Genomic DNA, 26,792 nt, shown 5'->3' with positions numbered 1-26,792 from the left:
ATGGCGAACTGCGCCGTGTATCCCCAAATTATACAATCAAAGGTATGTTAATTTATATCTGTTTGTTTCACACGGTGCAAAATTGAGTTAAGTACTGGTTTATGTGTTGTTATACATTCGACATCCATCTGTCCAAAATTTAGGTTATTTTAATTTTTAATATTGTTGAAAATGTCTTTTGCCATCTTGATGACTTTGGAGTCAACTGTGTTGACTAATGAATCTTTATGTTGATTATTGATGTTGATTGTTAACTTTTATTATTATTATTTATTTTAGCCCTGCATAAGTCTCTGCATCTCAGTACAACCAAATCTTAATGAAATGCAGTGAATAATAATTATTTAAAGCAAGCCCACATTCTGTTTTGCTATGCATGTATACAGTATATTTGACAGATCATCATACAGTAAAAACACTATGAGGGTGTCGTGACCGCTATCCGGCGAGCAGGGAGGAAGCGGGGAATGACATGGCAGGCAGACCAGAATCCAGAAATAAAGAGTTTATTTAGATGAACGGGGCTAACAGCAACGAACATCAATGACAGATCTGGGGAATACTGACTTAGACGCACACTAAATACACAGGACAAGTTGAACATAACAGGCAACAGGTGAATACAATCGGAATTAACACAAGGTAACGAGGGGGTTGTGGCACACACGAGGATTGGACGAGCCGGGCGTGACAGAGGGTAGTCAGTTCTTGCTTTATATATAAATTATTTATTGCAAATAGTGTAAAGTAAAAATTCTCTTTTGAGAAAAGAAAAAAAAACAATTTGAAAAGTGAAAAGCAATAACAAAAATGTACAGTCGTACAGCAGACCGTCCTTTTTCATTTGAAAGGTTATTCTCGGGTCAAAGTCTTCAATCTCACTAGAACAGACAAAAGTACACAGTTAACAATGTTACATGCACCATTTAACCTTGCAGGTCTTTTCCTGCAACTCTTACCTTCTGCTGGGCTGAAGACCAGCAAGGAACAAGTTCTTTGCTTCCTGTGTGGACACACCTGTCAGCTGAGCTAGAGCAGAGATGATGGACTAAACAAAACAAACGAAAATACATTATGAAACACTGTTGCACTACAATCATGTAAGGTTGTCATTGTATTTCAATAAAAGAACTAATAGGCCATTAAAAGCAAATATAGTACAAGATACATTTATATGGGAACCTTTCGGATCTGTAGGGCAAATCATGAATGAGAAAGACATGAGAAAATATATTACTGGTCAAAATAAGGCATTTGTTATGCGTGTCGGTGTTTCCACTGGAGTTGTTTCTGCCAGTGGCAGAAGCATCATCATTGACATAAAAAAGAATTTTAGTGAAACTGCATTAAATTAATTTTATCTAAATCTGTCGATTTAGAAGCTTTAAATTAACTTTGACATGGATACCATAGGGATAGAATATCCTACATCTGTATTTGTAGTGAATTGATATGCATCCTTTATCCATGTTAAGCTCAAATACTTTAATAGAAAAAAAAAAACTTCAATGCACATAACATATACACTCACCTAAAGGATTATTAGGAACACCATACTAATACGGTGTTTGACCCCCTTTCGCCTTCAGAACTGCCTTAATTCTACATGGCATTGATTCAACAAGGTGCTGAAAGCATTCTTTAGAAATGTTGATAGGATAGCATCTTGCAGTTGATGGAGATTTGTGGGATGCACATCCAGGGCACGAAGCTCCCGTTCCACCACATCCCAAAGATGCTCTATTGGGTTGAGATCTGGTGACTGTGGGGGCCATTTTAGTACAGTGAACTCATTGTCATGTTCAAGAAACCAATTTGAAATGATTTGAGCTTTGTGACATGGTGCATTATCCTGCTGGAAGTAGCCATCAGAGGATGGGTACATGGTGGTCATAAAGGGATGGACATGGTCAGAAACAATGCTCAGGTAGGCCATGGCATTTAAATGATGCCCAATTGGCACTAAGGGGCCTAAAGTGTGCCAAGAAAACATCCCCCACACCATTACACCACCACCACCAGCCTGCACAGTGGTAACAAGGCATGATGGATCCATGTTCTCATTCTGTTTATGCCAAATTCTGACTCTACCATTTGAATGTCTCAACAGAAATCGAGACTCATCAGACCAGGCAACATTTTTCCAGTCTTCAACTGTCCAATTTTGGTGAGCTCATGCAAATTGTAGCCTCTTTTTCCTATTTGTAGTGGAGATGAGTGGTACCCGGTGGGGTCTTCTGCAGTTGTAGCCCATCCGCCTCAAGGTTGTGCATGTTGTGGCTTCACAAATGCTTTGCTGCATACCTCAGTTGTAACGAGTGGTTATTTCAGTCAAAGTTGCTCTTCTATCAGCTTGAATCAGTCGGCCCATTCTCCTCTGACCTCTAGCATCAACAAGGCATTTTCGCCCACAGGACTGCCGCATACTGGATGTCTTTCCCTTTGCACACCATTCTTTGTAAACCCTAGAAATGGTTGTGCGTGAAAATCCCAGTAACTGAGCAGATTGTGAAATACTCAGACTGGCCCGTCTGGCAGCAACAACCATGCCACGCTCAAAATTGCTTAATCACCTTTCTTTCCCATTCTGACATTCAGTTTGGAGTTCAGGAGATTGTCTTGACCAGGACCACATCCCTAAATGCATTGAAGCAACTGCCATGTGATTGGTTGATTAGATAATTGAATTAATGAGAAATTGAACAGGTGTTCTTAATAATTCTTTAGGTGAGTGTATATTAATCACATTTCATTTTGCATGAGCAAACAGACTCAAGAAAAAAGGGAATATATATGTACTTAACATGTTTATTGAACATCTTGAATACGAGTGGGATGCAATCCATCTGCCACAGAAGTGCAATATACCATGGACCTATATCAAAAAGCAAGATTTTCTGGTTAGCCGGACAACTTGTCAGATTTAAGGTACCTCAGTTTAAATGGTCTTTATCTTCGTTCACTTACAATTAGCCCGAAGTACCGTAAATCCGACAAATAATCCGACTAATCATGAAATCTGATTCTAGCCCAGTTAATTGCCATTGTTAGCAATATCAGTCGATTACACATTACGCATGGTGCTTTACGTATAAAACTCCGTAGCAACACGTCCATAGTTAAGTTGGACGGCATAGTGTGTGCGACCGATTTAATGAGCCACAAATGAGAAGTAGTGCTTAAACAGTATAAAACTACAACTTTCCCTTCTGTTGGTAAAAGGCACAGCCATCTTGGATCCTCTGTGCTGCTCCGAGACATGTCGTCACTTCCGGCTTCAAAACTCGGAATCTGACTCAGAATACAAGTTCCCGGGGCAAATGGAACGCACCAAAACTGCCCGAAATGGGTTGACAAAGACATTTCAGGGATTTTGAGTCATTCGGCGCTGCAGATGGGATAATTGAGTTAAAATTTTTAATCAGATTAATCATGATATGGATTAATCCATGTTAACCCGTTAATTTTGACAGCCCTAGTTTCAATAATAAAATAATTTTTATTAAAATAATAAACAGAATGAATTTAACAATATTTTTGTAAGAAATACATTTGAAATTTACTGCACAGGATATTTGGATTCAAATAATTACAGAAGCAATTATGAGGTGAAAAAAATAAATCACACCAGAGTTTTGACCCCTGGATTCATCTTGATATTGTAGAAAAAGAAACATTCCTTTCAATGTTCTTAAGCATACAGCTACAGTTATTTACGGATTTTTAAATATTCTTCCATATAGACAACAAAGTAGTACAGGTCCAGCTGATCTTTCTTTTTTTTTTTTTTTTTGCCCACCACCACCCCCCCTCCTCGGAGGACAACTTTATGTTTAATTACTACATATATACAAAAAAAAAGAAAAAAGAACAAATGTTTACATTCATTTCTTATCACACGTAGATGGGGGGGGTCACAGGGGAATAAAATCATTCTCATCGTGGACAGTGTGTTTGAGCAAAGGTACATCGACAGTCACTCCTTTCTAATATAACATACAAAACCTAAAATACAACATAAAACAAATAACAACCAAACAGGAGGCAAAATAGTGCCACAAGATCCGACAATGATGACAAAGCAAAAAGACAGACAGACAAGAGACAATACGAGACAATACGAAGTGACTTACAAGAGACTGGGACACGGCAGATAAACTGTTACTGCTGGAGATGCTGAAATTGATCAAATGCATGTGTATGTGTGGGGTTTGTACTAAAAGTTTATAAAAGTAAGTGTGTGTATGTGTACGGAGAAGGACCCCCTCTGGAGATATAAACTTTTTTTTTTCTCTCTCTCCTTTACCCTATATTTTAGTAAAGTTATTGTGATGGAATATTAAGAAATGTTATAAATGAGTTCCAGGTGTCCTTAAAGGTATGGGTGTAAATTTCATTTAACAGTAGGGGGGGACAATAAATATAAAATTTCTCATGAGCAATTTTTGAAGGGGACACAAATAATACAGTCAAATTGTACTTATAAAGATATGTCCCCACAATGAAAAACTTTGCTTCTATCATTATTATTGTAGCATGGAGACTGCGTCATTATGGTTATTTTCAAAGTTTTTCTCAGGTTCAATGACAAAGCAGATTTTTCTTCAAAACTATTTATTGCATTGTTTGTTTTAGATTAGATTAGATAGTACTTTATTAATCCCTCGGGAAGGCACCACCAGCACGTGGCCAACAGGGGGCGCCGCAGCAGGCACCACCAGCACGTGGCCAACAGGGGGCGCAACCGCGGCGTGCACCTCAGGCAGAGCGGAGGCAGCTGCAGGCGTGCGACCAGCAGGGGCCGCTTGGGCAGGCGCCTCGGGTGTCCGGTCAGCAGGGGGCGCCTTGGCGGGCGCCGCCAGCACGCGACCAGGAGGGAGCGCCACGGCGGGCGCCGCCATCACACGGCCAGCAGGGGCCGTAACCGTGGCCACCTCAGGCCGTTCAGGCGCCGGCAGGACGGGCGAGACAGGCAAAACAGGCAGTTCAAGCGCCGGCAGGACAGGCAAAACAGGCAGTTCAAGCGCCGGCAGGACAGGCAAAACAGGCAGTTCAGGTGCCGGCAGGACAGGCAAAACGGGCAGTTCAGGTGCCGGCAGGACAGGCAAAACGGGCAGTTCAGGTGCCGGCAGGATGGGCGCCGCCTTCACGTGGCTGGCAAGGGGCACCTTGGCATGCACCTTCGTCATGCGGCCAGCAGGGGGCGCCTCGTCGGTCGCTGCAGTCACTTGGCCAGCAGGGGGCGCCGCCAGCACGCAGCCAGCAGGGGGCGTCGCAGCGGGCGCCGCCATCACGCGGCCAGCAGGGGGCGGCGTCGCCGCGGGCGCCGCCATCACGCGGCCAGCAGGGGGCGGCGTCGCCGCGGGCGCCGCCATCACGCGGCCAGCAGGGGGCACCGCGGCGGGTGCCACCATCACGCGGCCAGCAGGGGGCACCGTGGCGGGTGCTACAGCCAGAGTGGTGGCAGCAGCAGGGACTGCAGGCAGAGCAGGCAGGACAGGCGGGTCAGGTGAAACAGGCGGGTCAGGCGGGACAGGCGGGTCAGGCGGGACAGGCAGGACAGGCGGGTCCGCTGGCAAAGCGGCGGAAGCTGCAGCAGACTGTGCCGCAGGCAGAGCGGCGGCAGCTGCAGCAGGCAGGACAAGCGGGTCAGGCAGGACAGGCGGAGCTGCTGGCATCGCAGCGACATCAGCAGCAGGCGGTGCTGCGGGCAGAGCGGCGGCATCAGCAGCAGGCGGCGCAGCCGCGGGCAGAGCGGCGGCATCAGCAGCAGGCGGCGCAGCCGCGGGCAGAGCGGCGGCGGCAGCAGGCAGCGCAGCCGCGGGCAGATCGGCGGCGGCAGCAGCAGGCGCAGTCGCGGGCAGATCAGCGGCGACAGCAGCAGGCTGCGCAGCTGCAGGCAGAGCGGCAGCAGCAGCAGCAGGCGGTGCTGCTGGCGAATCCGGATCAGGCAGTTCCGGAGCAGGCAGGAGGGGTGCCGAGTGCGTTGGCGCTGCCCCTTTAAGGGCTCTCGGGACCCGGGGAATAGCGTCTCTTACGGCTCGGATGCCGCCTAGACCCAGGCGCTCCGGCCGATAGACATACGCCTCCAAAGGAGGCGGCTTCTCCGGGTGGAGGCTCACCAAGCGGGCAGCGGCGGTGTCGTCACCGGCAGGGAGAAGAGAGCAGGCGCCGAAGAAGAGCGTCGGGGCGGCTTCTTCCCTCTGTTCTCTGCTCAGCTGTTCCCGGTTGCTCTTCAGGCGCTGGTTCAGGCGGCTAAGGCATTTCCGGGCTCTTGTCAGCGGGTACTGCTGTCCGGGAGGGCGATCCTTTGCCAGGAGGTCCGCGCCCTGCTGGGCTAGTTGCAGAGCCACGGGGTCCTCCTGGACCGCGGGCTGGGATCGCCAATATACGAAGTCTTGCAGGAGACCGAGCCGGTAGTGCTCGGTCTCCCGCGTCGTATTGTTGGGGAGTTCCGTCATTCTGTCAGCAAGCGGCCAGCAGGCGAGCAAGGAAGCAGGAGAGCGAGCCGGTAATACGGACAAACGGGGTTTAATCGAGTCAAACTGACGAACAAAGCTCCCCTTGTTCCTCCTCCCTTTCCGTTTGTCCCGCCGAAACTCGGGACTACTGACTCAGACGAGGACTAAATACACAAGACAAGCTAGACTTAATAGGACACAGGCGAGCACAATCAGGGTTGAACACGAGGTAATGAGGGGGCGTGGCACACATCGGGATCGTACGGAGCAGGGTGTGACAGCTATTGCACAGATCATTATTGCAGTTTGAGTTATAATACTGGTCCGGTGTTGTCAAAGTATTTATTATTCCTGTTTCTCCCCTTATTCCTCTGTCCTCCTGTTTCCACTCCGCTTCCCACCCAGTGAGGAGTTGTACAGTTTGGTGGCATGTGGGACGAAGGAGTTTTTAAGTCTATTGGTCCTAGACTTAGGGAGAAGCAACCTGTCACTGAACGAACTCCTCTGGTTGTTGATGAAAGTGTGCAGAGGGTGACTGACATTGTCCATAATGTCCAGTAGTTTCTTAAGTGACCTTTTATCTGCCACTGTCACCAGAGTGTCCAGTTTCATACCAACCACAGAGCTGGCCCTCCTGATTAGCTTATCCAGCCTGGATGAGTCCTTCTTCGCTGTGCTGCTCCCCCAGCACACAATGGCGTAGAAAAGGACGCTAGCAACCACAGACTGGTAAAACATCCACAGGAGCATCCTGCAGATATTGAAGGACCTCAACCTCCTCAGGAAGTACAGTCTGCTTTGGCCCTTTTTATATAGGTGCTGTGTGTTGTTTGTCCAGTCCAGTTTGTTGTCCACCCACAGCCCAAGGTACTTGTACTTTCTTACCACCTCCACCTCTTCTCCCTTGATTTGGACTGGTCGTGGACTTGGTCTGGACCTCCCAAAGTCTATGACCATTTCCTTGGTTTTCGAGGTGTTCAGCTGTAGGTGGTTTGTGTGGCACCAAGTGACAAAATTCCTCACCAGATTCCTGTATTCCTCTTCCTGGTCATCCCTGATACACCCAATGATGGCTGTATCATCCGCAAACTTCTGAATGTGGCATGATTCAGAGTTATAGCAGAAATCTGAGGTGTACAGGGTGACATTGATGTTGTTTACAGTCAAGCCATCAACATACAATAAAATTTAAACATGACTGTTTAAATGCATAATAGAAATTGATTATACAAAAAAATACAGTGGGGTCAGTTCAGACGTAGCACAGTGCTCATTTAGTAAATGCACAGCTGAACAATATGCTAATTGTGGCCGTTAATGTTAAGTTAACATTATTCAAGTCGTCACAAATAAAACAATGCATGGGAAATGGCTTTGGCGTGTTAGTTGCAGTGCACTATGCAACAAGCTATTGTAAACAAGCTAACGTTAACTAGATAAGTTATATTTTAATCGCTAATATAGCAGATTCATGGAAAATTACATTGGTAATCAGCATTTTTGCCGCAACAAATTTATGAATGAGTCTGCATCAACTACATTAAAGAGAATCGCTTTATTTAAAGTGAATAAAATACCCTACTTACTGGAGTTCAACATTAATTGAGCCGCAGCCACACACCTGATTCGTGTGTAGAGTAGGTGAGATGAACTGGGAAAGCAGGCAGTTGGCCAAACCACTGTGAGGAAGGGGAGGGGGAACTCAACTGTTTCTAAATGCATTTTTTGCGTTTGTTTTTTTTTTCTATTATTTTAGGTATACATACATATATTTTTCACAATAGATTTTTTTTTTATATAATTTTTTTTGGGGGAGACAACCCTCGGATAGGGGGGGACATGTCCCCTCCGTCCCCCCCGGGATTTACGCCCATGCTTAAAGGCTGACACATGCTTCCACTGGACAGCATTATTTTTTTCCATTGAAATGTATTCTACAATCAAGTTGGTCCAGTGAGTAATATGACATGAGCTCTTAGATTTCCAGTTTTGTAGAACTACTTTCTTGGCGACAGCAAGAGAAATGAGCAAAGGGTTTTTATATTTAGAGGGAAGATGTATATTAGATGTATCACCAAGAAGACTGGGATTCTGCAACTCAGAATAGTGGAGAGTGTTTCAGTAACTCTTAGCTAAAGGGAGTGAACTGGTTCACAAAGCCAGACAGCGTGAAAATAATTATCTATGCTCCCCAAAGTACACTGTGAGCAGATATCTGTGTTAGTCAATCTCATTTTAAACATTTTATTTTGTGGAATATGAGTTCTGTGTATGACTTTATATTGGATAAGCCGCAAGTTGGAATTGGTGGTCATGCAGAAGATGTTTTTGCAAATCTGCTACCAGTAATCGGGGTTGGGAGAACAGCCGAAATCTTTTTCCCATTTAGCTGTTGGGAGGGTTATTACACTATTTAAGGTTGAGATAAGTAAATACAGTTTAGATACTAATTTTTTTGGGCTGCTGATTTGAATGAGTTCTTCAGTTAGTTGAGATGGCTGTAGTGTATTATTGGTTAAATTAACTTTTCCTTTAATTCTTAATTTAAGCTGTTGATATTGAAGAAATTGATCTCTCCCAACCCCATACAGTATGTCTGCATAAGAGCATCAAATGACATAAATTGGTTATTATGGAATAAGTGGTGGAGGTGTGTGATTCCCTTTTGTTCTCATGTGGGAAAATAAACAGATTTATTTTGTAGAGTAAATGTTGGGTTGTGCCATAATGGGGTGAATTTATTCAGAGTCAATGATGATTTAGTGATTCGGTTTGTTTTCCATCAGGCTGTCAGAGTTGTAGAGATGGTGTTGATCTTACCGATGTTTGATTTAATGATTGACTGTGGAAGGAAGGGGAGATCTGCAACTAGGATATTTTTACACTGATATTGTTCCAATTCTAGCCATGGGTAACTATAGTCCTGTTTGTGAATCCATTTAACTAAGTACTGTAGCTGATTTGTGAGGAAATAGTGGAGAGAATTTGGTGCCTCGAGTCCACCAAGTGATTTTTTATTTTGCAATGTTGTAAGTGAAATTCTAGGCTTTTTATTTTTCCTATAGAATTGCGTTCTAAACCAATTATCTGTGGGTGTAACGGGAACCATAGAGAATAAATAGTTAATTTCAGGTAAGGTTTTCATTTTTACTGCTGCAATTCGACCCATAAGTGTAAGTGGGAGCTTTGACCAGCAATTATAGTCATCTTTGATAAGGAGGGGAGTATAGTTAAGGTTAAACAGCTCTGACAGCCTGGAGGAAATGTTGACACCCAAATATTTTATGAAACCAATACGAAGGGGGAGAGGGAAATCCTGAGTTCCAGGGTCTCCGGCATCATCTGAGAGGGGTAAGACTATTGATTTATTCCAGTTAATTGTGTGTAAATCTGATATTTGAGAGAATTTGCCAATAATATTAAAGGTTTCCTGGAGAGATATGTATGGGTTCTGTAAATAAATTAATAAATCATCTGCATATAGACTGTGTTGGGTTGAGATTGTTTGTTTATATATTATCACTCATGTGTATTCTTATGAATGTATAACTTGTTTTATATGGCAACTGTGAAAGTGCTTAACAGTAATTTTCTATCACGTGCAGCAGACAAGCCCACCTCTGCTGTACGTTCTGTTGTTCCTATTTCCACTCCCACTTCCACATCCCATTCTATCCTACTCGAAATGTTGTTCACACCCACAATGTAACCTGATCACCTTAAAGTATAAATAAACCCTCTCGTGGTGCCACACCCTTGTAGCTACACTGCGGTGTGCACCCTTGCAAGTAAAACAGCGCGTGTCTCATACTCTGTGGGCCAGCGGCCGGGGGGGGCTGATCACTCTCTCCGACATAAAACTTGGTCCTTCGAGCCGGATCCATAAACCAGTGATCCGTGAGGATCGGGAATCCTGAGGACATCACCAGGGCGCCGAGAGGAGCGACACCGAAGTCTGTCGACAGCCGCTCGTCTAAGACGGGTCGAGAAAGTCCTGGAACGTGAGAATTCGTGACCAGGCCGGTGGTTAGAACTGCGCTCGACGCCTGGTGATGCCTGACGGACCCCGATCGTCGTGACTGACCCCAGAGGTGAGACGTTTGGTTATATTTCGCCGAAAGGAAATAGTTTGGTTATATTTCGCCGAAAGGAAATAGTCTAAATTGGTTATATTTCGCTGTAAGGAAATAGTCTAAATTGGTTATATTTCGCCGTAAGGAAATAGTTGAATTAGAATTTAATTGACCTGTTAATTGACAAAGGCTAGAGTTGGCCGTAATCAACCGGGTATGAATGTTTGTGTGAATGTGGAGGACTAAGTGATTTATAGAATCCTAGGCTGATTCTACTAGTCCTTTGTTTCTTTGCCTGGGAAGAAAGACGTACTGGCGATTGGGAGATCAAGGACGGGTTTCATCCCTGAAAACTGACACCGCTGCACAGATAGTGTGCAGTAGAAGGCCGTGTTAGTGTCCTCTCCCTAATCTCGTGCCAGAGAATTTCTGCTCAGGACCCTTGTAGTAATAACAATCGACAAGTAAAAGGATGGGGAAGGGGCAAAGTAAACAGCCATCCTTAGAGGGAGATGAAAAGTTTATGGAAGGATATGTGGAAGGAGCAGGGACTATAAGTAACAAAAGGTGGAAAAGAAAACATGGGTTTGGAGGAAGCCTCCATACGCCAGACATTCTTAAGCTACAGAGTGATTTAAAACTAGAAATGTTGCGCACAAAGAATAGCGGAAAGTTGAACAGACGGAAGAAGGAGTATAGAATGTCAGAAAAATGGTTGGAACAAAGTAGGTTAAGAGACGCAGCTAGACAGGAAAAGAAAGGTAAAAGGAAAGAAAAGCTTGCGGCCGCAGTACTAGTTACTCCTGATGAGGAAAGTGTAGCAAAGGCCCCACATAGACAAGAAACATCTGCCGCTCCCCCGCTGTCGCAGCAGACACCGGGAGTAGCACTAAAAGATAAGCAGATAGCAGCGCCTAAAACACTGATAACACATTCTGCTCCATTAGCGTCATTGGCACCAGAATCTCCTTTCCATCTGTGACGGGCAGACGCCCACCACTACTACCCCCCCCCGAAAGGAAGACCACTAGTCCGACTACGCCACGCTGGGCCTCCCACCCAAGGATATACCGACACGTACACGCCCCACCCACTGGTTCTATCAGTAACTGTTGCAGAGACGTGACTTGGACAACAGATAAAAATACACACTTTTATTAACACCACAGCAAAGGTAAAACCACCTTAATACAGAAATAAACGCAAAACAAATAAAACACGCTGCGGAGTCTTGATTCCTCGTAAATCCCCCAGGCAGGGAGGCAATATGCGCTAGAAGGGGACACAACCACACGTTCAAAGGTACTACCCAGCCACTAGCGCTAACAGATCACTGCATTACCACAAACCTAAAACAAAACCCACACCACCCGAATCACGCACAAACCCGAGCGGCCTCTTATACCCAAGGCTTCCACCCCACAGCGCATACGGCCACCCCCAGCCCACAAGGCCACCCAGACAAGAACCACAGAAAACAATCCAAATCAAAACAGAAAGAAAACATCCAAACAAACAAACTCAATAAATTTATACATCAAACAAAACAAAGAAACAATCCTTAATTATCCCAAAATACGTTAATAAAATAACCCGAACACATAAAAAAACCACAGATATCAAATAAAACCCGTGGACAAAATGAAAAGTATAAGACAAACCAAGGCAAAGCAGCAGGGCGGAACAATAGCAAGACGGTAAGAGCGAAGAAACCAGGCGAAACGTAACAGAGAAACTAGACCAAATGGCCACCAAGCAGCAGCTACACAGTAGAACAGGACAGCAGCCACACAGCAGAGCAGGGCATCAGTCGAGCAGCAGGGTAAAGCCGCGAGGTACAGCGGCAGGGCAGCACAGCCCAATCCGGAGACCAGATTCACTCTCTCCACACACCACTCCAACCGCCCGTACTCGGTACCTTTCGCCCACAAGCCTCGCAAATACCTTCGCTTACGTTGGTCCAAATTGACACCAGACACTTGCCTACACCGGTCTAACCGTCACCCTTCCGGCAGCGCACAAAAACAGTAACCGGAAACCCGTGTGTTTAATAGGCAAAGGTCCAGGAAAACCCGGACGTCTTTTAATTAAACTGAAGAGCTACACCGGTCAAAGATCACGCCCCCCTGATCCAAATTTACATACCCAACAAGGGAGAATCAACTCCTCTCAGCCTACTACCGGTCACAATCCGCCCCTATCATTTTGCATCGTCGTCCCGACGATGTCCCCTTAATCCCAGGGACGAAACAGGGCGGCCATACACACACCGGCCCCAGATAACTGAGAGTAGCTGGCACCTTGTACCCCCCCCACAGCCCCTGGCAGATGGTGTATATTAGAATGCCAACCTGCAGTCTCCCGAGTCGTTCGTCTCAACCCGGACACATTGGTAATTGCCGGGGCTACTAAAGCTGCCGAAGGACCCGGCTCAACTGGAGAGTCACCATCACTACAAATTACACCCCCAGAAGGAAACAACCCTACTGGATCCTCTGCCTGAGGTACAGACGAAGTCCCAGATGGTACAGAAGGCATAAGACCATCGCTAGTCCCCGACACCACCCGGAACACGTCACCCCCGGACTCAGGATCCAACGACTCCAAGGACTCGGCCTCGTCACAACTCCCAGGTGTGATAGGCAGCACCGTGGCCTCACAAGCTCTCAACAACGTCCTGTTAACATGTTTGACCCGATTCAAATCCCCCAACAGGGCAATGGTATATACTGACCCTCCAACCCCAGGGGCTCTCAGGACTTTATACACCTCTGATGACCAGGCATCCTGCAGCTTATGACGGCCCTTCAAACCAAGATTCCGAAGATACACCAACTGACCTTCCACAAATGGAACATTTCGTACCCCTTGGTCATGCCTTCTTTTCCGCCGTTCCGCCGCCATCCGTAGACGCGCATTCGCCCCTCGAAAAGCCACCTGTAGTCTGACCTGATGTTCCTCAACCCAATCATGCACTCTACCCTTAACGGGTTCATCGATCCGTCCCAAGAAGAAATCCACTGGAAGCTGTGGATCTTGTCCAAACATTAAATAATGTGGCGACTCACCGGTGGACTGATGAGGTGTAGCATTATAAGAAAAAACCACCTGAGGTAAGTAACCAGCCCAGTCCCTTTTCTTTGGCACAGGAAGCGTGCGCAACAGATTATGTAAAGTCCGATTGAAGCGTTCGCATTGCCCATTGCCACTTGGATGGTAAGGAGTGGTATGCGATCGCTCTATACCATACAACCCACAAAGCTGTTGGATAAGGGCACTTTCAAAATTTCTGCCTTGATCCAAATGGATACGCCCTGGCACTCCATATTTGTAGAACAACTCCCGGGTGAGCACTCTAGCCACGGTGGATGCCCTTTGATCTCGAGTGGGAACTGCCTGTGTAAATTTGGAAAAGACATCGGTCATAACCAATACATTCTCCATACCATTCTGAGAAGGCTCCAGCACTGTAAAATCAATAGCCAAGATCTGATTAGGCTTAGCTGCCATTAAATGGCCCATGAAGGTTTTAACCCTAGGCTGCACCTCCTTAGCTAATACACAGCGCTCACATTTCTTACACCACTCTGTTACCTCAGCTGACATTCCTGGCCAAAAACACCGCTGTCTTACCAACTCTAAAGTGCGTTCACCCCCCTGATGGCCATGTTCCTCAGCACTTCGGATTTTAAGCATTGTGGCAGTAACAACTGCAAAATCTCCTCCCCACCATCCGGGCGCCAGCACTTGCGGTAAAGGACACCCTCTCTTTCTACCACCCGTTTCCACTGTTGTAGCAGGGTAATCACTGAGCTGGGGAGATGCCGCCGCTCTTCTGCAGACGGGCCCATTTTCTGCCGCCAATAAACAAGGAACATCCCAATTACGGAATCAGCCTCCTGTAATATATGCAAGGGCCCTGAGTCGGCAATACAGAAATGGAAGTTTGGGTTACCTGAACCACTGGTACAGTAGATATAGCCCTGCCCAAGGGTGCCGGAATCTCAGTGCCTGGGGCCAATTGGTCTTCAATAACAGCCAAGGAGGTATCCTGAACATACTGCCTTGACAAGGCATCAGCGTTTCTATTACTGCGCCCAGACCGATACCTAATGGTATAATTAAATGCAGATAGCTCAGCCACCCAACGCTGTTCCGTGGCACCCAACTTAGCAGTCTGCAAATAACTAAGGGGGTTGTTGTCTGTATACACAATACATATCTGCCCCAACAGATACTCACGGAACTTGTCAGCCATAGCCCACTTCAGAGCCAAAAATTCCAGCTTCATGGAACTATAGTTTGACATGTTACGCTCAGCTGGCTTCAAACCCCGACTGGCGTACGCCACGGGTCTCACTTTTCCATCTTGTTCCTGTGAAAGGACAGCTCCCAAACCACTATGACTGGCATCCACTTCCAGAATAAATGGCAAAGAAAAGTTAGCATAGGTTAAAACAGGAGCATTCACCAACTTATTCTTAAGTCCCTCAAAGCTGTGCTGACACTCCTCGGTCCATAACTCCAACAGATGCTTTTGGGTCGGTCTTCTAGCCTTAGTTCCTACCAGCTGTGCTACCAGGCGGTGTAAGGGGGCTGCCAACTGCGCAAACCCATCCACGAACCGCCTATAATAACTAGCAAACTCCAAGAACGAGCGCAACTCAGAAACACGCTTGGGCGGCTGCCAGTTAGCAACAGCCTCAATTTTACTTGGATCTGTGGCCACCCCATCTTTAGAGATCACATGGCCCAGATAACTAACCTCCTGACGAAAGAAAGAGCACTTCTCTAACTTGGCCTTCAACCCTTCTGTTTGCAAACGCCCAAGGACAGCATCCAGACGCTCCACGTGCTCCTCTACAGTGGCAGAGAACACAATGACATCATCCAAACACAATAATAAAGAGTTACCGTTCTGAGTCCCAAACAGACGCTCCATCAAACGCTGGAATGTACTAGGAGCGTTACAAAGACCGAACGGCATACGATTCCACTCGAAAAGCCCGAAAGGTGTACAAAAGGCGGTCTTCATTCTATCGGTCTCAGTCACTGGTACCTGATTATAGCCACTGGCCAGATCCATGGTAGAGAACCAACGAGCCCCGGACAAACTGTCCAACGATTCCTCAATGCGGGGTAGCGGAAAAGCATCCTTACGTGTCTTGCTGTTAAGCTGCCTATAATCCACACACATCCGTAGGCTCCCATCCTTCTTCTTTACCAGAACAATGGGGGAAGCATACGGACTACAACTCTCCCGAATAACCTGTGTTTCCAACAACTGATTAATATGAGCCTTAACGGCTTCGTACTCAGAAGGAGGAATCCGTCTATACCGCTGTCTGGTGGGAACCTCATCCAACAAGGGGATATCATGCGATATCAGACTAGTACAGCCAATATCACCCTCATGCTCCACAAACACAGGGGCATACTTTTGCAACAAAGACCTCACCTGGCCCTGCTCCGACTCTGGCAACCTGGACAAATCGATCCCCGCAATCTTCCCTTGCACTCCACTGGTAGTAGTTTGGGAAAATACTGTGGCCTCTACTCCAGTCTGCACTTCGGTAATCCCAGCAGGCAGACTTACAAGCGTTACTGAACTTACTGTACCTAAAAGAGTATGGGGGTAAAGCCAAACATCGGACCTCCCTACATTCACCACAGGAATGTGAACTGTACCCCGAACCACCTTAACAATAGCCTGGGATGCTAACAACCCGACCGGTAGTCCAGTGCTAGAAGGCTCAAAAAGTACAGTCACCCCGGATGTAGAAAAATTCTCAGAACAGGTCACCGGTATTAACTTCATTGTACCCCCTAAAACAGGGGTAGATCTAACGCCCCGGACTCGCACACTCCCGCAATGATCTGAAACTTCGGCATGATGGCACCTCTGCAACGCTTCTTGCCAAGGGCCTGAGGCCTGCTTCACCAATGCAGCATCAAACAATGTAGCACCATATTGCCCAAACAATTCTGTATAGCATGCCTGAATAACGTTCATGCCCAAAACACCTGGGGAAGATTGACCCATTATGTTTCCTGGGGGATCTCGAACAACCAACACCCCTCGCTTAGAAATCACCTTACCAAGCACCTCCACATCCAATTCCAAGTAACCGATGTAAGGAATGTCCAGACCATTAGCTGCTTTAAGTTGTAACCACTGACACTCCAACAATTTCTCTGACCCCCAGGATTGAAAATTCTGTAGGAAAAAACTCTCAGTTATAGTCGATACCATCGACCCAGTATCTAACAGACACGGCACCTCAAGACCCCCCATCCTAACAGTCACATAAGGACAAGACACCAACAACGGTGCAGATAAACGAGAAACGGCATTAGTAGTAATACCTGAGCCAATAGCATCCCCTTCTGAGCTGAGGCTCTGCAGGTCAGAGGGAGCTAGTTTTCCGAAGGCCGCCTAGAGGATACCGATCGATTAACCACAGGCTGCGTAGATGGCCCAGCAGCTAGCCTGGCAGGCATAGAAACCCGCACCCCATCACATTCTCGAGCAAAATGCCCCGGCTGCTGACACCGCCTACAAATCACCGAACTATTCCGTAACGGCGGAACCCGATGTGAAGGGTTCTGCAGAGCAGCTAAATTCTGAGTAATCTGATCAAGCCGTTCTTGTTGTTTCTGTAAAACTCCTTTTAATTAGGCTACTGCTGAACCCCACCTAGAGTCACCCGCCGCCGCCCCCTGCACCCCATACTGCAACCCATATGCAGACGGGACCGACTGACTCCGACCCCGCCCATTATCCGATCCTCCTTCACGCTCCCACCTTATAGCTTCTCTACGCACCTCCAGAAGGGTAGCACCCGGATGACTGCGGACAAACTGCTTCAACTCCCTACGAAGAGCACAATCAATCACATGTTCAACAAATTGATCCCGTAACAGCAGCTCAGCATTGGGCACGCCATTCGGCGCATGTCTCCTAATTTTTTCCATTAAACAAAATAGAGCATGCGAAAACTCCTGAAGCGTCTCCCCCTCCTGCTGCTTCCTAGAGAAATAATACTCTTGTAGGGATATATATGAATCCACACACCCATATAGATCTTGCAATACCGCAATGATTTTATCAGGATCCTCCCGCTCTACTCGGGGCCGATACTTAATCTCATCCCGAGCCTCTCCTTCCAAATGATCGTATAGAAAATAGGCTTTTTCTACATTGGACATATGCCGGATACGTAAACTAGATTGCACTTCCTCCAACCAATCACTAATGCTCAGGCCCGTCTTGCCCCTAAAAACAGGACACTTCTTCTCCCTGGGGACATACACCAAACGGTCAACCCCTACATGAGTAGTACCAAAACCCCGAACCTCAGAGGGATTGGTAATCGACTCTAAGACATCAGCGGCCCCTGTCCCCGGGCTAGACCGTGCAGCCCCTAAGGCTGCCCGTGCCTCCACCCGCTCCCGCTGTAACCGCTCATTATCTGCTTTCAGTTGTACCACCAGGTCCTGTAACTGTTGCAATTCCTCCTCCATTTTCTCAATAGGAGCACAACCAGGATCCACTCAGAAATCTAATGGCCCCAAACAGCCACTGCTGCTTTGCCTCAAAAAGAAAAATCTCAATTATAATACACAATACAGACCCACATACACAAAATCACGTCTCTGCGTTTTACCGATCCTGCCGACTGCGCCAGAAATGTGACGGGCAGACGCCCACCACTACTACCCCCCCCCCCCGAAAGGAAGACCACTAGTCCGACTACGCCACCCTGGGCCTCCCACCCAAGGATATACCGACACGTACACGCCCCACCCACTGGTTCTATCAGTAACTGTTGCAGAGACGTGACTTGGACAACAGATAAAAATACACACTTTTATTAACACCACAGCAAAGGTAAAACCACCTCAATACAGAAATAAACGCAAAACAAATAAAACACGCTGCGGAGTCTTGATTCCTCGTAAATCCCCCAGGCAGGGAGGCAATATGCGCTAGAAGGGGACACAACCACACGTTCAAAGGTACTACCCAGCCACTAGCGCTAACAGATCACTGCATTACCACAAACCTAAAACAAAACCCACACCACCCGAATCACGCACAAACCCGAGCGGCCTCTTATACCCAAGACTTCCACCCCACAGCGCATACGGCCACCCCCAGTCCACAAGGCCACCCAGACAAGAACCACAGAAAACAATCCAAATCAAAACAGAAAGAAAACATCCAAACAAACAAACTCAATAAATTTATACATCAAACAAAACAAAGAAACAATCCTTAATTATCCCAAAATACGTTAATAAAATAACCCGAACACATAAAAAAACCACAGATATCAAATAAAACCCGTGGACAAAATGAAAAGTATAAGACAAACCAAGGCAAAGCAGCAGGGCGGAACAATAGCAAGACGGTAAGAGCGAAGAAACCAGGCAAAACGTAACAGAGAAACTAGACCAAATGGCCACCAAGCAGCAGCTACACAGCAGAACAGGACAGCAGCCACACAGCAGAGCAGGGCATCAGTCGAGCAGCAGGGTAAAGCCGCGAGGTACAGCGGCAGGGCAGCACAGCCCAATCCGGAGACCAGATTCACTCTCTCCACACACCACTCCAACCGCCCGTACTCGGTACCTTTTGCCCACAAGCCTCGCAAATACCTCCGCTTACGTTGGTCCAAATTGACACCAGACACTTGCCTACACCGGTCTAACCGTCACCCTTCCGGCAGCGCACAAAAACAGTAACCGGAAACCCGTGTGTTTAATAGGCAAAGGTCCAGGAAAACCCGGACGTCTTTTAATTAAACTGAAGAGCTACACCGGTCAAAGATCACGCCCCCCTGATCCAAATTTACATACCCAACAAGGGAGAATCAACTCCTCTCAACCTACTACCGGTCACACATCCAATGGTGACCCGGAGCAAGGATTCTTCACTGTATCCAGTGAAAGACTTAGAGTCATATAAAACTAAATTTCACCCCAGTAGTGAAGACGGGGCATCAACCCCAGAGTTTCAATGCCCCATGGTGGAAGTTGCGAATCCTGATAGGGGGCAGGACGGAACAGGTCCCGAAACAATGTTAGTGTACAGACCCTGGACAGCAGATGATAGGACAGCTGCTTTAAAAAGGATACCCCCTGTAGAAGAAGGTGTAGGAGAATTTTGGGAAGCGGTGTTAGAACTTCAAAGCAGCTTCCGCTTAAATGGGAGAGAAATGTTCCAGTGCCTGAGGCAACTGTTTACTCACAAATGGGTCAGAGTTGCAGGAGATTTCACAGGGCATGCGTACAACGGAACACCCCTCCCGCATGATTCAACTGCCCTGAGACACAGCCTAAGGCAGCTAGAAGAAAGAGTCAGAGAAAGATTTACGAGGAGAGCAGATTATGGTAAAATCTCACAATGCAGACAGAAAGAAGGGGAAGAACCAGAAGACTTCCTGGACAGATTGAGACCAGTTTTCAGAAGTAATTCAGGCATTCCCCCAGATAGTGATGAGGCCGGAGTATACCAACAGCAATTAAAAAGGGCATTTCTTGCCGGTCTAAGGCCTGAACTTAAACGGTATATAGATAAATATTGGGTCCATCAGAATACAGGCTCAGTGCAGCAAGCTATAGAGTACGCCCAGCATGCACAAAAGGCACAGAAACAAAAAGGAGAAGCGACCTTCGCAGCCTCTGGCGATACAATCGCAGTAGTTTATTCAAACCCCCAGGGCAGGGGCGGTTAAAGAGGTAGAGGTCGAGGAAGAGGTGGTAGGTCAGGAAACTCGCCTCAGTATGATAACAACTGCTGGAGGTGTGGGAGACCAGGACATATAGCCAGGCATTGTAAAACGAAGCGCATAGATAATTCAAATTCCACAGAGAATGATCAGTGACGCCAAGCTGAGAAGTTGCAGGCACCACTTTCTCCACCCCGCTAGGGCCCCCACTAGATAGGGAGGAGGAGGAGGTTGACCTTCAAGCAGTGTGCCAACTGATAGCGCTTACACAGCCTGCAGAACTGCCTCGATGGCGGTTTATTATAAATGGAAAGACATATGATTGTTTATGTGACACGGGAGCCTGTAGAACAGTATTAACTACAACTCCGCCAAAAGCAACATTCTCTACTTCAACAGTATATGTGAGAACGGCCGGAGGGCAATCTGAGACCCATCAATTAACTAATCCCATAACGGTAAAAGATGAAGAGACAGGGACAGAGTGTGAGGTCCAAGTTCTGGTGAGCCCGTCATGCCCAGTAAACCTATTAGGAAGAGACCTTATGGTCCAGATGGGCATAAGAGTTGTTGCCACGACCATAGGCATGAAAGCAATAATAGACAGGCAAGCTTTAGTGGTCCATGGATCGTCAGTTCCGCAGTATTACTGGTCTCTAGACCTAGGCCAAACACCACAAGCTCGGGAATTACTAAGGAAAACTAGAGTAAAGCAGGAAGCAGATAAGGTTCAATTTATGCCCGGCGATGGCCTCCATGTGACCATGTGGTACAAACCCAGACCTGGCCCTGACTACCGATATGATCGGCAGTTTCACGCTATGGGACCACCCCAGGTCACATTGCAGTATCTGTATGTTAATCTCACAACTGGCTACGCTGCAGCCTCAGTGTTATTGGGTCCCAAACAACAAAATTTATTCAGGGAAAAGGTGCCTCATGTGTCACTATCAAAGCCACTCCAGGGTAGATGGCAAGATCTCAGGTATTTTGTGGAAGATGCCTCTTATAGATCTACATATTACCAGCCTGACCCAAATTCAGATTGGAAACATGATAAAAGCACAGGGGTTTGGAGGTTCCCCCTCGGATGGAGAATTAAAGTCACATCTGTAACACATTTAGACGAACCTGAATGACAAGATTTATTATCAGCCGAGGCAACGGAGGACCCAGAATTGAGCCACATTCCTGAGGGATTGTGGTCCAACTCCCCTACGGATGTAGGATTGATTAAAGGGTTCCCTCCTTACAAAGTGACCCTGAGGTCAGATCACCGCCCAGTGGTACGACAGTACCCATTAAAGCCTGAGGCTGAACAAGGCATAGCCCCAGTAGTGCAAGATATGCTGGCATCGGGGATACTGAGGGGGGCGCCAGAGTCCACGTGTAACACCCCTATTTCCCAGTGCAAAAAGCGAGTGCCGACGTCTCAACCCGGTGAAGAAACCAACTGATCTGCACTCACTTTTAGAATGGCTGACTGTAAGCGGTTTCTTATACAATGGCTTCTGATCCTCCTGACTGTAGTCGGCGGGTTGCTTTTGTGGACGAGGTCCTCATCGGATAACACTCGTCGCGTCCCCAGGTGGACGCACGATGGCTCCCACCTGAGACCTCTTACAACTGACCACCCACATCCCTATATGCAAAATTACTGGTATCGCTACGTACACGACACAGTTACGAAGTCCAATGTTTCTAACTGTTACATATGCTCACATATGCCCACACATGCGGAAGGTCCCGCAATATTTGCTAAGCCCATGAATAAATCCCTGGCTAAATGTGCTTCTTCGTTTGGAGGGGTTGGATATCAGCATTTTGGTATCACCATTAATGACACGAATCCCTACGCCCCAGGGCTTATTAATGGTACTTGTAATCTTCTGTTCTGGATCGACTTCAATGTCACTAAATCCACTTCCTCATTTCCATTCTCTGTTTTCATGAACAAGGACCCAGGAACATTTAACCATACAATGTGTTATGACCAGATGTATGGTACACGTCCTTTAGGTAACACCACGAACTGTGACCAAATTTCTGTTTCAGGTGAAGGTGCACCAGTCAACATGTCAGGCCCCAGCAATGGGTCCTATTGGGTGCAAGGTGTAGCCTGGTTATGTGGTAGTCGTGCCTACTTTGTGCTGCCACCCAATTGGTATGGGGTTTGCGTGCCCATCTTCATTTCAGATCATACCTTTATTGTATCAACCAGTTCTGTTTCAGGTTCCACTCGCAGACGACGTTCTACCGCACCAACACTACAGCCACATGACAGCGTCTGGGGAACTGATGTGCCCCCAGAGTTCAAACATTGGTCCACAGACCAGAAGGTTTTATTAGCACTGTTCCCCTGGGTTGGAGTAGCAAAGAACACTTTACGACTGGAAACCATAGAGTGGAAGATGGAAACCATTTAGGGCTCTTTATTAATAATTCTATTGTAATTAATGAACAACAAAATGCACAATTGGATGTCACGAGGCAAATGGTGGTTCAAAACCGTATAGTGCTCGATATGTTAACAGCGGCCCAAGGAGGTGTTTGTGTTTTATTGAACAATACTTGTTGTACATACATTCCAGACAATGTCCATTCCCCTAATATGACTGAAGCCATGAACTATCTCAGGGATCTGCGGAGAGTCCTAGTCGCGGACTTTCACCCTAGCACATCCTGGTTTGATTGGCTATTTCAAGGGGGCTGGCTCGGACTACTCAAATTTCTTGCAATAATGGTTATTATATGTTTGATTTTTCTTTGTGTTTTTTCCATTTGTATTGTACCATGTTGTAAAGCTGTGATTAGCAGAATAGTTGTTAATTCTTTTGTTGTAGCATACACTAACCTGAGCCAACAAGAGTTCCTCGCTGATGAAGAACATGATGACGCCGTTATTTAGTGATGCCGCCCACAGAAAATGTTTAGAGAAGATGTGGGTGGTGGATGTAGAATACACGGTTCATGATAAACAGGAGGGACTGTTGGGTTGAGATTGTTTGTTTATATATTATCACTCATGTGTATTCTTATGAATGTATAACTTGTTTTATATGGCAACTGTGAAAGTGCTTAACAGTAATTTTCTATCACGTGCAGCAGACGAGCCCACCTCTGCTGTACGTTCTGTTGTTCCTATTTCCACTCCCACTTCCACATCCCATTCTATCCCACTCGAAATGTTGTTCACACCCACAATGTAACCTGATCACCTTAAAGTATAAATAAACCCTCTCGTGGTGCCACACCCTTGTAGCTACACTGCGGTGTGCACCCTTGCAAGTAAAACAGCGCGTGTCTCATACTCTGTGGGCCAGCGGCCGGGGGGGGCTGATCACTCTCTCCGACAGACTGATTTTGTGTTGTCTATCCATGGCCTGTATTCCTTGAATTTTGTTGTTTTGGCGTATTGCTACTGCGAGAGGTTCACTAAAAAGGGCAAAAAGGGAAGGCGAAAGTGGACATCCTTGTCTAGTCCCCTGGTGCAATGTAAAGCTCGGTGAAGTGATTCTAGCCCTTGATAGTGATGTGATAGAGATAGCCTTGATAGAGAGGTGATAGTGATAGTAGCCCTTGGTGATGTGTACAGTATCTTAATCCAGTGAATAAACGACTCTCCGAACCCAAATTTGTTGAGTGTTAAATAAAAACATCCAGTTTACCTTATCGAAAGCTTTTTCTGCGTCGAGCGAGACGATGATAGTTTTCCGTTGGGTTTGTCGTGATATATTCATAAGATTAAAAAGTCTACGTGCATTGTCTATAGCAAGTCTATTTTTGATGAAACCTGTCTGATCTGGGTGAATAATTGTGGGGGGTTCTATTCTAGATGCTAGTGCTTTGGTTAAAATTTTCAAATCGGTGTTGATTAATGAGAGTGGGCGGTAGCTGGAAGGCTGAGTGGGATCTTTATTAGGTTTTAACAATAATATCATGGCGGCAGTATTCATATGTGTGGGTATAGTCGAAGTGGCTTTAATCTCTATGATTACCCTGTAAAATAGTGGTGAAAATATGTCCCAAAAGCATCTATAAAATTCAGCTGGTAATCCATCTGGTCCAGGGGATTTGTTATTGGGTATCTTATTTAAAGCTGAAGTGAGTCCAGAAATGTTACTTGTTCTGTGGTTAATTTAGGGAGATCCAAATTGTGAAGAAAAGCATCAATGTCAGGGTGTGTTGATTGATCTGGGGAGGAGTAGAGATCATTGTAGAATTTTTGGAAAGTTTTGTTTATATCTTGTGGATTATGACTTATTGTTCCTGTAGAGTCCATAATTGAAGGGATAATTGATTTTTCCTTTTTATGTTGAAGTAAGTTTGCCAAATATTTATTCTTAGTTTTATTACTAAAGTGAAAGTCATTATATTTCAACTGTTGAATGAGAAATTTAGTTTTTTTATGCATGATACTTTCGAGTTGTTCTTTTAATTCACTCTGTTTTGATTCACTGGAATTACATGATAATTCATTTGTTAAACATTCCATTTTTTGTTCTATTGTATTTTCCATTTTTTGTTGCTTTTTTTCCTATATGAAGAATATGAAATGATTTTGCCTCTAATGAATCCCTTCCCAGTTTCCCATAACAGTGAAGCTGAGATGTCTGGAGAGTTGTTCATCTCCAGATAGAATGCCCATTCTCGCCTTATTAGTGTTATAAAATCAGGGTCTTCTAATAATGAGGTATTGAGGTGCCATCTTGTTGGAATCTTAGTATGTATTTGAGTACATATTGATAAAGAGATGGGAGCATGATCGCTAATCACAATTGGGTGAATTGTGTTATCTAAAATGTTAGATATGAGCGAGTTACTAAGAAGAAATACAGTAGATCGATTCTAGATGAGCATTGGTGAGGAAAAATATGAATATTCCCTTAAAGGTGGGTTCCTCAATCTCCAGCTGTCACCAAGGCCATAGTCCTCCATGTATTGTTTTATTATATTGGTAGAGTGCCAGATCCTTGAGTTGCCGGAGGTGCTTGAGCGGTCAATTGCTGGATTGATAACTAAATTGAAGTCGCCTGCTATAATGAGGTTGTTTAAATTGGATAGTAAAGAAAAGAGATTATGGAAAAAAGCAGGATCATCGCTGTTTGGGGCATATACATTTACGAGTGTAAATGTTGTATGATTAATAGATGCCGTAATGATAATATATCTTCCTTTTGGGTCAATGGTTAATTGGTTAAGCGAAAATTGAATGTTTTTATTTATTAAAATTGAGACTCCCCTTTGTTTACTATTGTATGTCAATGAATATATTTTGTCAAACTGTTTAAATCTAAGATATTGCAGTTCGACATCCATTAGATGCATTTCCTGCAGGAAGCATATGTCAGCCCTCAATTTAATTAGATGGTTATTTACTTTATATCTTTTAGATTGGGTACGGAAACCGCGTATATTAAATGTTATTAGGTTAAGTTTTTGCATTTATACAAATCAAGTATGTCTAAATTATAGATCAGCTGTGTACAAGTATGTATTAAAGGATATGCAATGTAGTACAGTAATTTAAGTGTGAGGAGGGGTAAGTGGGGAAAGAGAGGGGAGTTGGAAGAATGTGGTGCATATACCACGGTGTAATTTCTGGACATCGGAATAACTGTCCGTCCACATATAGTTTATCTACTACCAGCACGGCACGCTTATTCTTGGCTCGTTTTTCTTTTAGAATTGGGTAGAGGACTTTCCTTCGTTCATTTTTCTCCCGTGGAAACTGGTTATTCATTCCGTAAACGGTATTTTTCAGTAATCTCTCTTTACTTTGAACAAGTTCTTTCTGTTGAAAGTGCTCGAACTTAGCTATATTTGGTCTTGTTTTGTTGTCTGCCTGTTTGCCGAGACGGTGGACAGTGAAAGGTGATGTTTTGCACTGTATCGTTGGGGAGTTGGAGTTGTGTTGACATAAAGTTTTTGATCAGTAGTTCTGGGTTGTCAGGTGTGTTTTCGGGAATGCCTGAAAAGATAAGCTTGTCACGCATCGAGCGAGTTTGAATGTCCAAGATAGATTCTTTCATCTGTTTATTATTGACGGTGATTTTTTGTATTTGCTGTGTGAGAGATTTTTAATCAACGTTTGTAGCTTCTGATTTGATGTTTGCAGAGTTTCAATTTGCTTATGTGCGAATTCCAAACTGCTACGCATTTCTTTTATTTCCTCGTGCATTGAAACAAGCAAGTCCAGTTTTTGGTTTATGGTTGTCAGCACACTAACCTCAACTTGGGTGGTTTGCAGATCATCCGTGTCTGTTGCGGAGTCTCTTTTCCTCTTTTTCGAGTTGGAGGAATCTTCATCCGAATCCATATTCGTTGACAGATGGTAGTGATCAATGAAAGCCTCCAGTTCTGTTAGATCCTCCAGTATTTATAGTCCATCTGTCACGTTTTGCAGTAATCCAATTAAAACAGGAGATTCCTCCCCCCTTTTTTCCCGTTTTTTCTTATAATTGTTTAGGAAATATTCTCTTTTCAATACATTGTCACTGCACTTGTCAAAAGATATGCGCCGC

At 45.5% G+C, this 26,792-nt stretch overlaps 1 long non-coding RNA gene across 1 annotated transcript; it reads right to left on the bottom strand.

Moving 5' to 3' along the window:
- Positions 1-529: 529 nt before the first annotated feature.
- Positions 530-26,792, bottom strand: LOC140592509 (uncharacterized). The gene is made up of 3 exons (XR_011992817.1): positions 26,498-26,792; positions 960-1,048; positions 530-881 (listed from the first exon to the last, which is right to left on the bottom strand). It is a non-coding gene; the product is annotated as an uncharacterized lncRNA (long non-coding RNA).

Source organism: Paramormyrops kingsleyae, chromosome 9 (assembly GCF_048594095.1).
Source record: "Paramormyrops kingsleyae isolate MSU_618 chromosome 9, PKINGS_0.4, whole genome shotgun sequence".
Taxonomy (NCBI): domain Eukaryota; kingdom Metazoa; phylum Chordata; class Actinopteri; order Osteoglossiformes; family Mormyridae; genus Paramormyrops; species Paramormyrops kingsleyae.
This window is presented reverse-complemented; position numbering and strand designations above follow the sequence as displayed.